The sequence below is a fragment of the Balaenoptera physalus genome, assembly GCF_965194825.1.
Source record: "Balaenoptera physalus genome assembly, chromosome: 14".
In the NCBI taxonomy this organism is placed as follows: Eukaryota; Metazoa; Chordata; class Mammalia; order Artiodactyla; family Balaenopteridae; genus Balaenoptera; species Balaenoptera physalus.
Window position 1 is genome coordinate 72418225 of NC_138893.1, and position 13290 is coordinate 72431514.

At 37.2% G+C, this 13290-nt stretch overlaps 1 protein-coding gene and 1 pseudogene across 24 annotated transcripts in view; one reads left to right on the forward strand and one right to left on the reverse strand.

The window, feature by feature from the left end:
- SHLD2 (shieldin complex subunit 2) overlaps positions 1–13290 on the reverse strand; it is a 102509-nt gene that overhangs the window by 73096 nt on the left and 16123 nt on the right. For 3 of the 23 annotated variants that reach the window (XM_082424214.1, XM_082424209.1, XM_082424206.1), the window contains one exon: positions 1053–1137. The exons of 17 other annotated variants lie outside the window; for them this stretch is intronic. The gene's annotated coding sequence lies outside the window, so the exon portion shown is untranslated. Of the gene's footprint in view, positions 1–481; positions 507–1052; positions 1138–13290 lie in introns of those variants that run through there. 3 more of the 23 variants (XM_082424219.1, XM_082424217.1, XM_082424205.1) reach the window with 3 other exon arrangements.
- On the forward strand, positions 7054–12313 carry LOC309642558 (ubiquitin-like FUBI-ribosomal protein eS30 fusion protein pseudogene; annotated as a pseudogene). Its single transcript has one exon. The product of its transcript is annotated as a ubiquitin-like FUBI-ribosomal protein eS30 fusion protein pseudogene (transcript).

The window sequence follows — 13290 nt, forward strand, 5'->3', positions numbered from 1 at the left end:
GCATTGATTCCCAATCTGAATGTTATACTCAGGCCAAATTATTTATCAAGGTTAAGAGGAAAATAAAGGCATTTTCAGAAATGCAACATATCAAATAATTTGCCTCCCATTCACCCTTTCTTCAGCAAATTGTGGGAGTAAACCAAGAAAGAGGAAGACATAGAACAGAAGAAACAGAAGATCCAACACAGAAGAAAAGGAAGTGCCTAGAATAATAGCTGGGCACTATGAGAAAATGGAAACCGCTCCAGACTGGAGCACGTTACTCTGGAGGGACTTCTCTGAGATGACGACATTGACAGAATAAATTATGTGAAAGAAAACAGGAAATTTGGGCAACTGGTAGCAAATTTTGAGTTGAGTTAGTGATAAGAACACAAAAAACCATATAAACAAGTTATGTCCTAAACTGAAAGCATCAAATACATTACTTGAAAAATCACAGGTAAATACCAAACAGCTAGGAGTTGAGAGTGGTTACCTCTGAGAAGGGGAAGTGAAGGTGGGGACCAAGAAGTACTGTCTGTCTGGACGATCCCTGACAAACTACTTGGCTCGTTAAACTGTATAACTCTGAAGAAGAAAAATATGGAAGATAAGGAAATAAGGTACTTAAGGATTTCCCAAGGACATAAAACCACCTTGGCAACTAACTGTGACCTCTAGAAACCAAGAAGTCTAACAAAATTGTCCTGCAAAATAGAAAACAACACAAACGAATGCATTTGATGGGTGGAAAAGGGCAAAAAAAAAAGCAACATTACGCCTGTGCTATCATAACTCTTGTCAAATGCGTGACATCAAGAGCAGAAATCCCTAGGTTTCCATGCTTCAGTTCCCCCGTCTATAAAGTGCGTGTAACAGTATCCCTCTCCCAGGACTGTAATGAGGCTTCAACCCAATAATGAACATAAAGTGCTTACAGCAGTGTTAGAAATAAATATTAACACAGTTAATACTTTACTATTTTTAAATAACTGAAATTATTTTTTATTTCAAATCATTCAATTTAATTGTCACAATGATACTGAAAAGTTTATTTGAATGCTTACCTTGTCTATTCAAACATCAAGGCCTCTAACCCTTTCACATATATCTCCAAAAAGGGGGGACTGTGGGGGAAAGAAGATAAACTGTCTGATGACCCAAGAGAAACAGAAATAACAATTAATGAAGGTTGTCTGTAAAGATGCTTATAATTCTGAAGAACTGACTGCACCTGAAAAACTACTCATGATACCAGGCTTTATCTTACACTTCTTAGTTGATTATGATCAATCATTCACTCACTAAGTAAGTCAGCAATTAGAACTGAAAACTTGGTCCTAAATATACATTAACTCAGTAATGCTGAGACCTGCATTTTTCCACTTCTAAAGAGGTAAAGTCTCCAACTTATGCACAGATTGTGCTCTCCAAGTTCAGTTCTACTTTGTTATAAAACCTGAGAAACATCTTTCCAAAGGAAAAAAGTATGAAATAAAGTTGAGATCCTGGGCAAGAAATAAAGGCCAATTTAATCCATACGTACCTAAGAACCATGGAAAAAAGAAAAGAATAAATATAACCATGTTAGGTGGCTTTCAATCTCTTCTTTTGTGCTCTAACAGCTAGCAAAAAAATAGTTACTTGAGATTCAGAGTTGTCCCACACTTTTATTCATCTTTGGATCCTTGTAAACGTAAGCAGTATGTAACAGAGTACCTGACTTCTATTAGAAGCTTAAAATATTTATTTAACAAATGAATAACTAGAATTAAGAGTACTATTTGAACTATACTCTTTTTATGGAGAAATACACTACAATTTGCAATTGAAGGAACATTTTCCTTTATCTTGGCAACAAGATCAGAGTTTGAACACCAAGAACAAAAAAGCCTGGGCAGATACTCCATCTACATAATAGTCATTTCTCCTAGAAATCACATTTTGGTCACAGATCACTCATAGTGTTTTTAAGTATGTATAAATCACTAAGTTGGGTTTCACTATATAAAACTTGACCTCCAAAATTCCCTGCTTCTTTCCCTTCACCAATATCTTAAATAAAAATTGCAGCCATTAATATTTTATCTGGGAGGATTTTCCCCCCAGTTTTATTGAGATATAATTGACATATAACATTGCATTAGTTTAAGGTATAGGGTATAATGATTTGATATATGTATATATTACAAAATGATTACCACAATAAGTTAACAACCATCACCTCACATAGTTATAAATTTTTTTTCTTGTGATGAGAACGCTTAAGATTTACTCTGTTCGCAATTTTTAAATATTTAATGTAGTACTGTTAACTATAGTCACCATGCTGTACATTACATCTCCAGAACTTATATATCTTATAACTGACGTCTGTACCTTTTGACCACCTTCCCCTATCTCCCCATGCCCACCCCTCTGACAACCACCAATCTGTTCTGTTTCTGTGCCTTCAGTTTTTTATATTCCACATTTAAGTGATATCATACAGTATTTGTCTTTCTTGGTCTGGCTTATTTTACTTAGCATAATGCCCTTGAGGTCCATCCATGTTGTTGCAAATGGCAGGATTTCCTTATTTTTATGGTTGAATAATACTCCATTGTATATATACACACCACATTTTCTTTTTTAAAAAAATGATTTGGCCTCCCAGGTCCAAGTCAGTATTTTTTTCTTTTTTTGTAATTAATTAAGTTATTTATTTATTTATTTTTGGCTGCATCGGGTCTTCGTTGCTGTGCACGGGCTTTCTCTAGTTGCGTCGAGTGGGGGCTACTCTTCATTGTGGTGCGCGGGCTTCTCATTGCAGTGGCTTCTCTTGTTGCAGAGCATGGGCTCTAGGCGCGCGGGCCTCAGTAGTTGTGGTTCACAGGCTCTAGAATGCAGGCTCAGTAGTTGTGGCGCATGGGCTCAGTAGTTGTGGTTCTCAGGCTCTAGAGCGCCGGCTCAGTAGTGGCGCATGGGCTTAGTTGCTCCACGGCATGTGGGATCTTCCCAGACCAGGGCTCAAACCCGTGTCCCCTGCATTGGCAGGCAGATTCTTAACCACTGCACCACCAGGGAAGTCCCATACACCACATTTTCTTTATCCATTCAGCCATCAATGAACACCTAGGTTATTTCCATGTCTTGGCTATTATAAATAATGCTACAATGAACATGGGGGTACAGATATCTCTTCAAGACAGGGATTTCACTTCTTTAGAATATGTTCCCCAAAGTGGAATTGCTGAATCACACAGTAATTCTATTTTTAATTTTTTGAGGTCGATATTTTAATCTAAAATTAATTTTTTAAGTTTTTTGAGGTAGAAAGCAGTTTCTATACTACTTCTAGTCAGTACCAAAGGTTATCAACTGAAAAATTAATACAATGGACCAAAAAATGTAATAAAAAAAACTTATTAAAAGATTCAATACTCAGGGACTTCCCTGGCAGTCCACTGGTTAAGACTCCATGCTTCCACTGCAGGGGGCACAGGTTCGATCCCTGGTCAGGGAACTAAGATCCTGGATGCCAGGTGCGGCACGGCCAAAAAAAAAAAAGATTCAATATTCAGAGAGAAATTCTGTTTAAAACCCAACATTTCTCTAGTTCAAATGCAACTACCTATACTTAGACATTCCAGACATGAAGTAGATAAAATTACCCAACCCAATAACATAAATTATGTTAAGAACAAAAATATTGCAAAACAACTGAAAATTATAGGTTAACATTACAGAATTTAGTAAACAATGAATTCGATGTCCACATTGCAAAGCTGACTTCCATAGTTTAAAACCTGAGTTTACCTAAAAAAGAAACCCCTTAATTTTTCATTACTCAAAGAAAACAACTCAATCTCTATGATACATCCTTAAAGAAATAAAGATTAATTTATCCTAGAGAGCCAGGGTTCACATCAAGCTTTATGGAATGATTGATAATCACATTTCTTCTTCCAAACATAAAATTCATGTGGATTGTCACCTTAAATGAGAAAGGCATGAAAAGAACGTAAGCTCCAATCTAGCATTAGAAATTACTCCATAAATATTATTTCTCTTGAATACCCTTTCTGCTTTGTAAGTCTATTTCCCCAATGAAACCAATATACTTTATTTCTTTATAATGATTTCATTTCATGTAAATTTATGAAGGTTGTATAAATATTTGTTAGAATAGGAGTTTGTCTGAATAGTTGACAATGACTAGTGAGAACAAAAGAGACAAGGGTAGCATCATCAGCAGAGGACACAAAAGCATCTCTAAAGCACCCACTACATTAACACAACATTTTTTACACAAAGATTTTTAAGTAAGGTCTTCATGTGATATTTTTGAAAAATATTTTTATATCCAAGAAAATTTAAACATAAGCAATTAAATCTACTTTTAATTTTTAATTTTTTAATTGTTTTTTTATTTTGAATTTTGATTAAGAATGTTTTCTGATCCACAGGCCTTTTCCTTTTATGTACAGCTACCATGGCAGTGAGTTATAATTAACTTAGCTACCTCTGTTTTAAATGTTGGGATGTTACTTTTCTTCTAGTTTTATTTATCTACCTGAGGATTCATGTTAATAACCTGTTGTGAATTTTTTCAAATGCTCAATGTTAAATTATGAAAACATAGAATGCTTATACCATAGTTAAGTATAGGGGAATTAATAACACATGAATGTATCACTTTGACATTATTTTCTTATAAATAAGAACAGATGCCCTTTTTAGGGAAAAAAAAAAAAAAAAAAAAGAATGTTTTCCGTAGAAAGACCAGATCAGTTTCTCTGCTTTAGTAAACTACATAATAAAATATGAAACTCATTAAGGAAAAGCAAAGCAGGAAACTTAATATGTCACTTTTAGACACCTATCCTTATGTGAAAGTAAACAGCATTAATTCCAAGCATATTCCAAACTTTTAGGAGAAGTGGGTGGGTGAAGGAACAAGAGAGAATAAAAACTGACACTACTTCTATAGTGTAGGTTTATACTTTAATGTGTTCATTCTGAAAAGCAAATGAGGCAAACTGAGACTTCCACCTGGCTTGCCAGAATGGCTCTCATGAGTACTAACATGCTTAGGTTAACATTTTCATAAACTTTTTTCTCATTTCTTCCAAGTATCTTAAATAACATTAAAAACTATATAACATGATACAGCTGCTTCAGAAAAACTGTTTGACAGTTCCTCAAAAAGTTAAACATAGAGATATTATATAACCCAGTAATTACATCCTAGGTATACACCAAGGAGAATTGAAAACATACGTCCACACAAAAACCTGTAAACGAATGTTCATAGCAGCATCATTTCTGTCAAAAAGTGGAAATAACCCAAACATCCATCAACTGATGAAGGGAAGAACCAAATGTGGTATATCCTCACAATGGAATATTATTCAGCCCAGAAGAGCTACAAAGTACTGATATGCCACATCACAGGTAAACTCTGAAAACACGCTACATTAAAGGAACCAGACACATAAGGCAATATATCGTATGATTCTATTTATATGAATTACTCAGAATAGGCAACTCCATAGAGATATAAACAGAGATATGGCTGCCAGGGGCTAGGAGAAGGGGGAAAACTTAAGAGGGGTTTCCTTTGAGGGCGATGAAAAAGTTCTGGAACTAGATAATGGTGATGGTTGCACAACACTGATTATACTCAAAGCCACTGAAACTTTTATGTTATGTGAATTATACTTTAATTAATGAAAGAAACCCTACAAAACAAAAAACAGATGTTAACATCTTTTCAAAGAAAGTTAACTTCCAAAATAAATGATGATTATTTTGGTATTTCTTTAAAAACCTTATTGTTAATTTGTTATGGACATTAGAAACATTTTTATTTATATATTTATTTATTTTGGTTGTGACAGGTCTTAGTTGTGGCATGCAGGATCTTCCATGCCTTGTGTGGGATCTTTGTTGCCGCATACGGGATCTTTAGCTGTGGCATACAGGATCTTTAGTTGTGGCATACAAATTCTTAGTTGGGAATGTGGGATCTAGTTCCTTGACCAGGGATTGAACCCGGGCCCCCTGCATTAGGAGCATGGAGTCTTAGCCACTGGACCACCAGCAAAGTCCCTAGAAACATTTTCAGAAATAAACCTTTTTCTATAATGCCGAATACCATCCTTAAGCTTTTCTATTTGTCAGGAGTTCGCATAAAAATCTTTTATCACCAGCTTTGCAATGCTTAGCCTGCCAGGGTAGGAATCAATTTTATATAATATCTAAACAAGTGAGTTTTAAAATGGGCAGAATGTTTTATTAAATTTGGCTTACCAATATCGTATGTTGAATTTTAGTACAGGAGAGGAACATGTTTATTTCTAATGAAGAAGATCAGCAAAAGATGACAAACTTTTTATTTTATTTATTTATTTATTATTATTTTTTGGCTGCGTTGGGTCTTCATTGCTGTGCGTGGGCTTTCTCTAGTTGCAGTGAGCGGGGCTACTCTTTGTTGTGGTGCGTGGGCTTCCCATTACGGTGGCTTCTCTTGTTGTGGAGCACAGGCTCTAGGTGCGCGGGCTTCAGTAGTTGTGGCATGTGGGCTCAGTAGTTGTGGCTCGTGGGCTTAGTTGCTCCACAGCATGTGGGATCTTCCCGGACCAGGGCTTGAACCCGTGTCCCCTGCACTGGCAGGTGGATTCTTAACCACTGCGCCACCAGGGAAGTCCCGAAATACTTTTTATTATTTACTTATTTATTTAAGATTTATGGGCTTCCCTGGTGGCGCAGTGGTTGAGAATCTGCCTGCTAATGCAGGGGACACGGGTTCGAGCCCTGGTCTGGGAAGATCCCACATGCCACGGAGCAACTAGGCCCGTGAGCCACAACTACTGAGCCTGCGTGTCTGGAGCCTGTGCTCCGCAACAAGAGAGGCCACGACAGTGAGAGGCCCGCGCACCGCGATGAAGAGTGGCCCCCACTTGCCGCAACTAGAGAAAGCCCTCGCACAGAAATGAAGACCCAACACAGCCATAAATAAAATAAATTAAAAAAAAAAAAAAATTAAAAAAAAAAAAAAAAAGATTTATTATTTACTTATTTACTTTATTTATTTATGGTTGTGTTGGGTCTTAGTTGTGGCACACAGGATCTTTGTTGCGGTGTGTGGGCTTCTCTCTAGTTGTGGCATGAGGGTTTTTTTTCCTCTTCTCTAGTTGTGGTGCGCAGGCTCCAGGGCATGTGGGCTCTGTAGTTTGCGGCACACAGGCTCTCTAGTTGAGGCACACTAGCTCAGAAGTTGTGGCACGCGGGCTTAGTTGCCCCGTGGCATGTGGGATCTTAGTTCCCTGACCAGGGATCACACCCGCGTTCCCTGCATTGTATGGCGGGTTCTTTACCACTGGACCACCAGGGAAGTCCCCCGAAAAATTTTTTAGACAGCAAAATTTACCTGGTCTGCTTTAACCCTCATGAAGCTATCTCTGACATTCATTTTTTTAAATTTTGATATTCAATACAGAAAAGCAACATCCAAAAAAAAAAGGCCATGCCAAATGCAATAATAATAAAAATGCAAAAATTAATTTATTTTACCTCAAATATAATAGAAAATACCACTTCTGCTGAACCTAATTCTAGGCAAGGTAAAATTCAGTCACCTACATAATAATTTGCCCAGTGTCCATTCACAATCTTCCTGCTTGCTCTTAATGGCATTTGAGCAGAGTAGGCTCTCAATCTACATGAATTAATTATGTAAATTATCAGATTAAATAACAGTTTCAACTTAAAATAATAACATCTATTTGGGGCCTATGCGAACCAGGCAATGGAACTAGAGGCTTTATATATTTAACTCATTTCAGCTCACAATACCTTACAGAGAGGTTAAGTAACTTCCCTAAGGTCACAACACTAGTACACTGCAAAGCCAGGATTCAAACCAAGGTCTGTCAGACATACAATCATTTTTGCTAAAACATTCCAAGTCTGGGCTACAAAGGAATATAATTTCAGTTTAATTGGCAAACATTCATCTTATCTCTTGAATACAGCTTCTAAATGTTTAGGTAATGAGAAAGAAAAAGAGTGCCTGAAAAGAACATTACTGAAGAATGAAATGATGTGTCTGGGGAAACATGTAGTGCACTGTTTGCCTACTATGTGCCATGTGCTGGACTGGCTATTTTAATGCATGAACACTTAATTGTTACAACAATACTGGGAAGTTAATATTGATACCTCCTTTTTTACATAAGAAGAAACTGAAGTTTAGAAGGTGCAAGAAAGTCCAAGGTTACAGAAGTTGCAAGGCACATAGTTGGGATTAGAAACCAAATTCAGTCGGTCAATAAATATTTACTGAGTGTTTACTATGTACCAGGGCTATATGAGGCACTTAGAATAGAATATTAGAGATCTCCCACATACAGCTCAAACCAAACCCATTTTCTTTTTGCTTAGGCAGTAAATCATTGTGAAACTGAAAAATCCCCATAGATTTTTCTTTTAATAGCTTTGTTTTAAATGATTATTCATGCTTTGGTTATACATGTTAAGTACTGTCCCTAAAGCCAGAAGTTGACTGCCATAAAAACTGAATAAGCCTCCAGTAGATAATGTGAAAATATAAGCAATTCTGTCCTCCTGCATGATTTTGAACATATTGCTAGATAGAGAACACCACTTTGGAAAATATACTTCTTATGTTCTGAAGGATAATTTAAACCATTAAGCATTTTACAAAGCTTTTGAAGGTCAGATTTTAAATGACAACAGTGAAATTTCAAAAAGAACAGGAAAAGTCAGCACCAAAGCTAGTTTAACATTAATAATAAGTGATCTAATAAATAGGTCTATGTTTGCCTAGTCAGGTTTTGCTTATTATGTCAGTTGGAAAGCCGGAAGGAAACTGGTTTTAACTCCCATACAACCTGTAACATGACAACATCACTTTATCATAACTGTAGCTGATATCAGCATAATGCTGAGACAGTTCAAATTTAAAACTGATTTTTCTTTTCCAACTATTTTCATTATCATTAATGGTATATAGAATCGAGATAACTTAAGAAAAAAAAAAAAAGAAGGGTAATTAACATTTACTGTGACCCTTCTATGTGCCAGATACTACATTTAATTCTCACAGCCACCTTAACCTTTTAGAGGAAGAAACAGAAGTTTTGAGAAATGAAGTACCTTTTCTAAGATTACACAGCTAATAAAGAGGCAGAGCCAAGGTTCAGACTCTGATGTCAATTATTATAATGCTCCATGGCTCTAAACACCTGTCAGTTTCTTAATTTATTTTAAAAATTTTATGATAATATAATATTAGAGCAGAGAAAGCAGAGTAAAATAATGATTTGGATTATGAACTGTTTTAGTACCTCAAAAGTACTAAAGAGTGATGTTGACCTTTTAAAAATTCCTATGACGGTCACTGTGAATGAGAATATAAAATACCTTCAAGTCAAAATATTAGGCTTTTGAGTAGAAAAAAAGTAACAAATAAATAAGTATACATTTAATATTATCAAAAGAGAACCAAGTTAAAAAAAAAACAAAAAAACTAGTTCTATTCTAAAGCAACACTTTTTGAAAGACTGCAGATCACCAGCGTAGGCTGGCTCGAAGCAGCATTTTTCAGAGTTAACTTCATGGAAGACTAATCCCTATAAAAATATTGAAAGATAATGAGTTTCCACAGTCAAACAAGTTTGAGAAATGCCGGACTTAACGCTAAACCAGTTTCTTCACTGGGTACAAACAGTACAACATAGCGCCTGGAGCCCTCTGGAGTCAGACTATCTGGGTTTGAATCCCTGCTCTTCCACCTCCTGGCCTAGACATGATATTTGGAACATGTTATTTCACTACTCTGGGTCTCAGGTTTCCCACCTGTAAAAAAAAAAAAAAAAAAGAGACAATTGCAAAGACAGATTTGTTGTAAAGATTAGAAAGATTAAAACATCTGGGGTCGAGATATGGGGATATATGTATATGTATAGCTGATTCACTTTGTTATAAAGCAGAAACTAACACACCATTGTAAAGCAATTATACTCCAATAAAGATTTAAAAAAAAAAAAATCTGGGGTTGTTAGAACAGAGCCTTAAAATAGTAAGTGCTTGATAAATGTTAAATTATTAGTAGTAACATCATTTCCCTGAGCCTTTATTAACCTGATAAAAGTTGATGCTCATCATGAATCTCCAAGGAGCCAAGGGATATACCTAGTATGCAGTTTCCCAAACTTATATGATAGAACCCACTTTTCCACAGACCATCCCTCAAGACTGGTTAATGTCTTTTAAAATCAAAACAAAACAAACAAACAAAAAATACTATGAGAAACAATAAAGAATTCCATCACTAAAATTAAATCTGTTTTAAAAAAATACAAGTGTAGTGCTTCCCAGCTGGTGAACACATCAAGGTGCAGGAAGGGTGGCATGTGGAAGAAGGCATGGGAAGCTCCACGCCCCTTCCCCCATACCTTGCCCTACATATCTCTTCCATTTGGCTATTCCTGAGTTGTATCCTTAATAAGCCAGTAATATCTCCTTACAGATTCCAGCACATGGGTTCAGTGTCTGGAACCTGTACATGTAGTAGAATAGTGCATTGTTTTATTTTCCATTCTCATAGCCCTCAGTGGCTTCAAGTGATCACATCTCATCACAGTAGTCATTCAATTATCCAAGATACTATGCGGAACCTATTCATCATCACCCAGCCTGCAATCATTTGAATAAGGACATGAATGGTTTCCGTTATCAAGATACATCTATTTAAGTCTCATATCTGTTGTATAGAAGTCAATATTCAAATGATGGCGTGTTTTCCGTTTGGTATTTATTGTGCCCATTTGGCAAATTTACAGTCATTACCAGAGTGCTGATCATGCTACCCTTCCATTTAGAATTTTTTCTAAGCAGTATGTGTCAGGATCTTCAGAAATGCTTACACCCTTTGATCAAACAAATCAATTTCCAAGGATCTATACTATGGAAATAAATAAGAATACAAGATAAAACCTTAAATACACATATTGCATCATTGTTTAATATTGTGGAAAGTTAGAAATACTAAAGAAGTCTAGGGAATTCCCTGGTGGCCCAGTGGTTAGGACTCAGAGCTCTCACTGCTGAGGGCCCAGGTTCCATCTCTGGTCCAGGAACTAAGATCCCGCAAGCTGAGTGGTGCAGCCATAAATAAATAAATAAGTCTAATTTTAGGGGAAGGATTAAACAAAGAGTGGTACATTACTTGTATTACACAGTCATTACAAATTATATTTGAAAGATTATGAGTAATGCTATGTGAAAAAGCAAGTTACTAGTTTATTTTTGTAGTATAAGCATAATTTTCTAAAACAAGCCAACAAAACACCAAGTAATCAAAATTTAAGACAAAAACTAAATCTAAAAATACGCCGAGGACTTCCCTGGTGGCGCAATGGTTAAGAATCCGCCTGCCAATGCAGGGGACATGGGTTCAAGCTCTAGTCCGGGAAGATCCCACATGCCACGGAGCAACTAAGCCCGTGCACCACCACTAATGAGCCTGCGCTCTAGAGCCCGCGAGCCACAAATACTGAGCCCTCGTGCCACAACTACTGAAGCCCGTGAGCCTAGAGCCCGTGCTCTGCAACAAGAGAAGCCACCGCAATAAGAAGCCTGCGCACCGCAACAAAGAGTAGCCCTTGCTCGCCGCAACCAGAGAAAGCCCGAGGGCAACAGTGAAGACCCAACGCAGCCAAAAATAAATTAATTAATTAATTTTTAAAAAAACATAAAAAAAAAAAATACACCCAGTGACATGGCACACAGCAGGCGGAGAGGACATGCACACCCTCATTCCTTCCTCTTTCTCAACTCCATCTTCACGTTAGCGGCAGTGGTAAAGCGGTTCAGTCGCCAACATGCAGCTGTTTGTCTGCACGCAGGAGCTACACACTCTCCAGGTGACCGGCCAGGTGACAGATCAAGGCTCATGTAGCCTCGTTGGAGGGCCTCATTGCAGAAGATCAGATCCTGCTCCTGCAGGATGAGGCTACCCTGGGCCAGTGTGGGGTGGAGGCTGTGAGCACTCTGAGCACTCTGGAAGTAGCCAGCCGCATGTTTGGAGGTAAAGTCCATGGTTCCCTGACCCGTGCCAGGAAAGTAAGAGGTCAGATTCCCAAGGTGGCCAAACAAGAGAAAAAGAAAATGGGCCGGGCCAAGAAGCGTATGAAGTACAACCAGTGCTTTGTCAATGTTGTGCCCGCCTCTGGCAAGAAGAAGGGCCCCAATGCCAACTCTTAAGTCCTTTGTAATCTTGGCTTTCTCTAATAAAGCCACTTAGCCCAATCCAAAAAAACCCCCCAAAACCCAAGAAACAAAAAATGAATAAATAAATAAACAAACACCCAAATGTCAACTATGGTTGATTGAGCCATAGGTGACCCTTCTTCCTACTTCTCTACATTTTCCAAGTTTTCTTTATGGAGTATGTCAATTTTGCTTAACTCTTACTTGATACCACTTGCCTTTGAGCTAAAGTTCTACTAGATGACAAAACAAAGCAAACTGGCCTAGTGGTCAAAGATGGGAAACGTGTGAAATGTGATTTCTTTCAAAGGTTATTTATCATTTTGTGAGAGGCAGAAATGGTTAAACATACAACGAAGTCATATTACCTGCTAGCAAAATTGTTCTTAGTTTGTACAATGAAATCACATACATCAGTACTTCTTAGTGTTCTGCAAAAACACCATGCATCATGATTCTAAGTATTTTGTGACCTGAGGAAGTCTGAAACTGAAAGCATGTTTAAAATATGCCAAATATTAATGTAGTGTAACCTTTGGTTTTAAGGCATATTGGGAGAGGTAAAACTCTCAGAATATTATTTTGTAACTTTATCAATTGATACATTTTCTAAATGTCCAAAAACAGACATTTAGGGAATTCCCTGGCGGTCCATCCAGTTAGGACTTGGCACTTTCACTGCTGTGGCCTAGATTCAACCCCTGGTGCGGGAACTAAGATCCTGAAAGCTGCCCCACGCGGCCAAAAAAAATAAAAAGACATTTAACATGTAGTATTTCAGGTTATACATTATAAGTTAAATATGGCTTAACTATTGCTGCAATATTACTAAATTTACATGCCTTTAAAGAGATCAAGAACTATTTATACTGCCATTCCCTCCTTTTGTGACTCAGAAATTTTTACACTCCCTCTTAACCTGGTGTCTGCTGTGCAAAGGCCTGAAGACCTAATGATTTCTCACCCCAATATGGACTCAGGGTTACTTCTACCCATATGCCCACCCCTTAGAGACAAGTTTGTCAA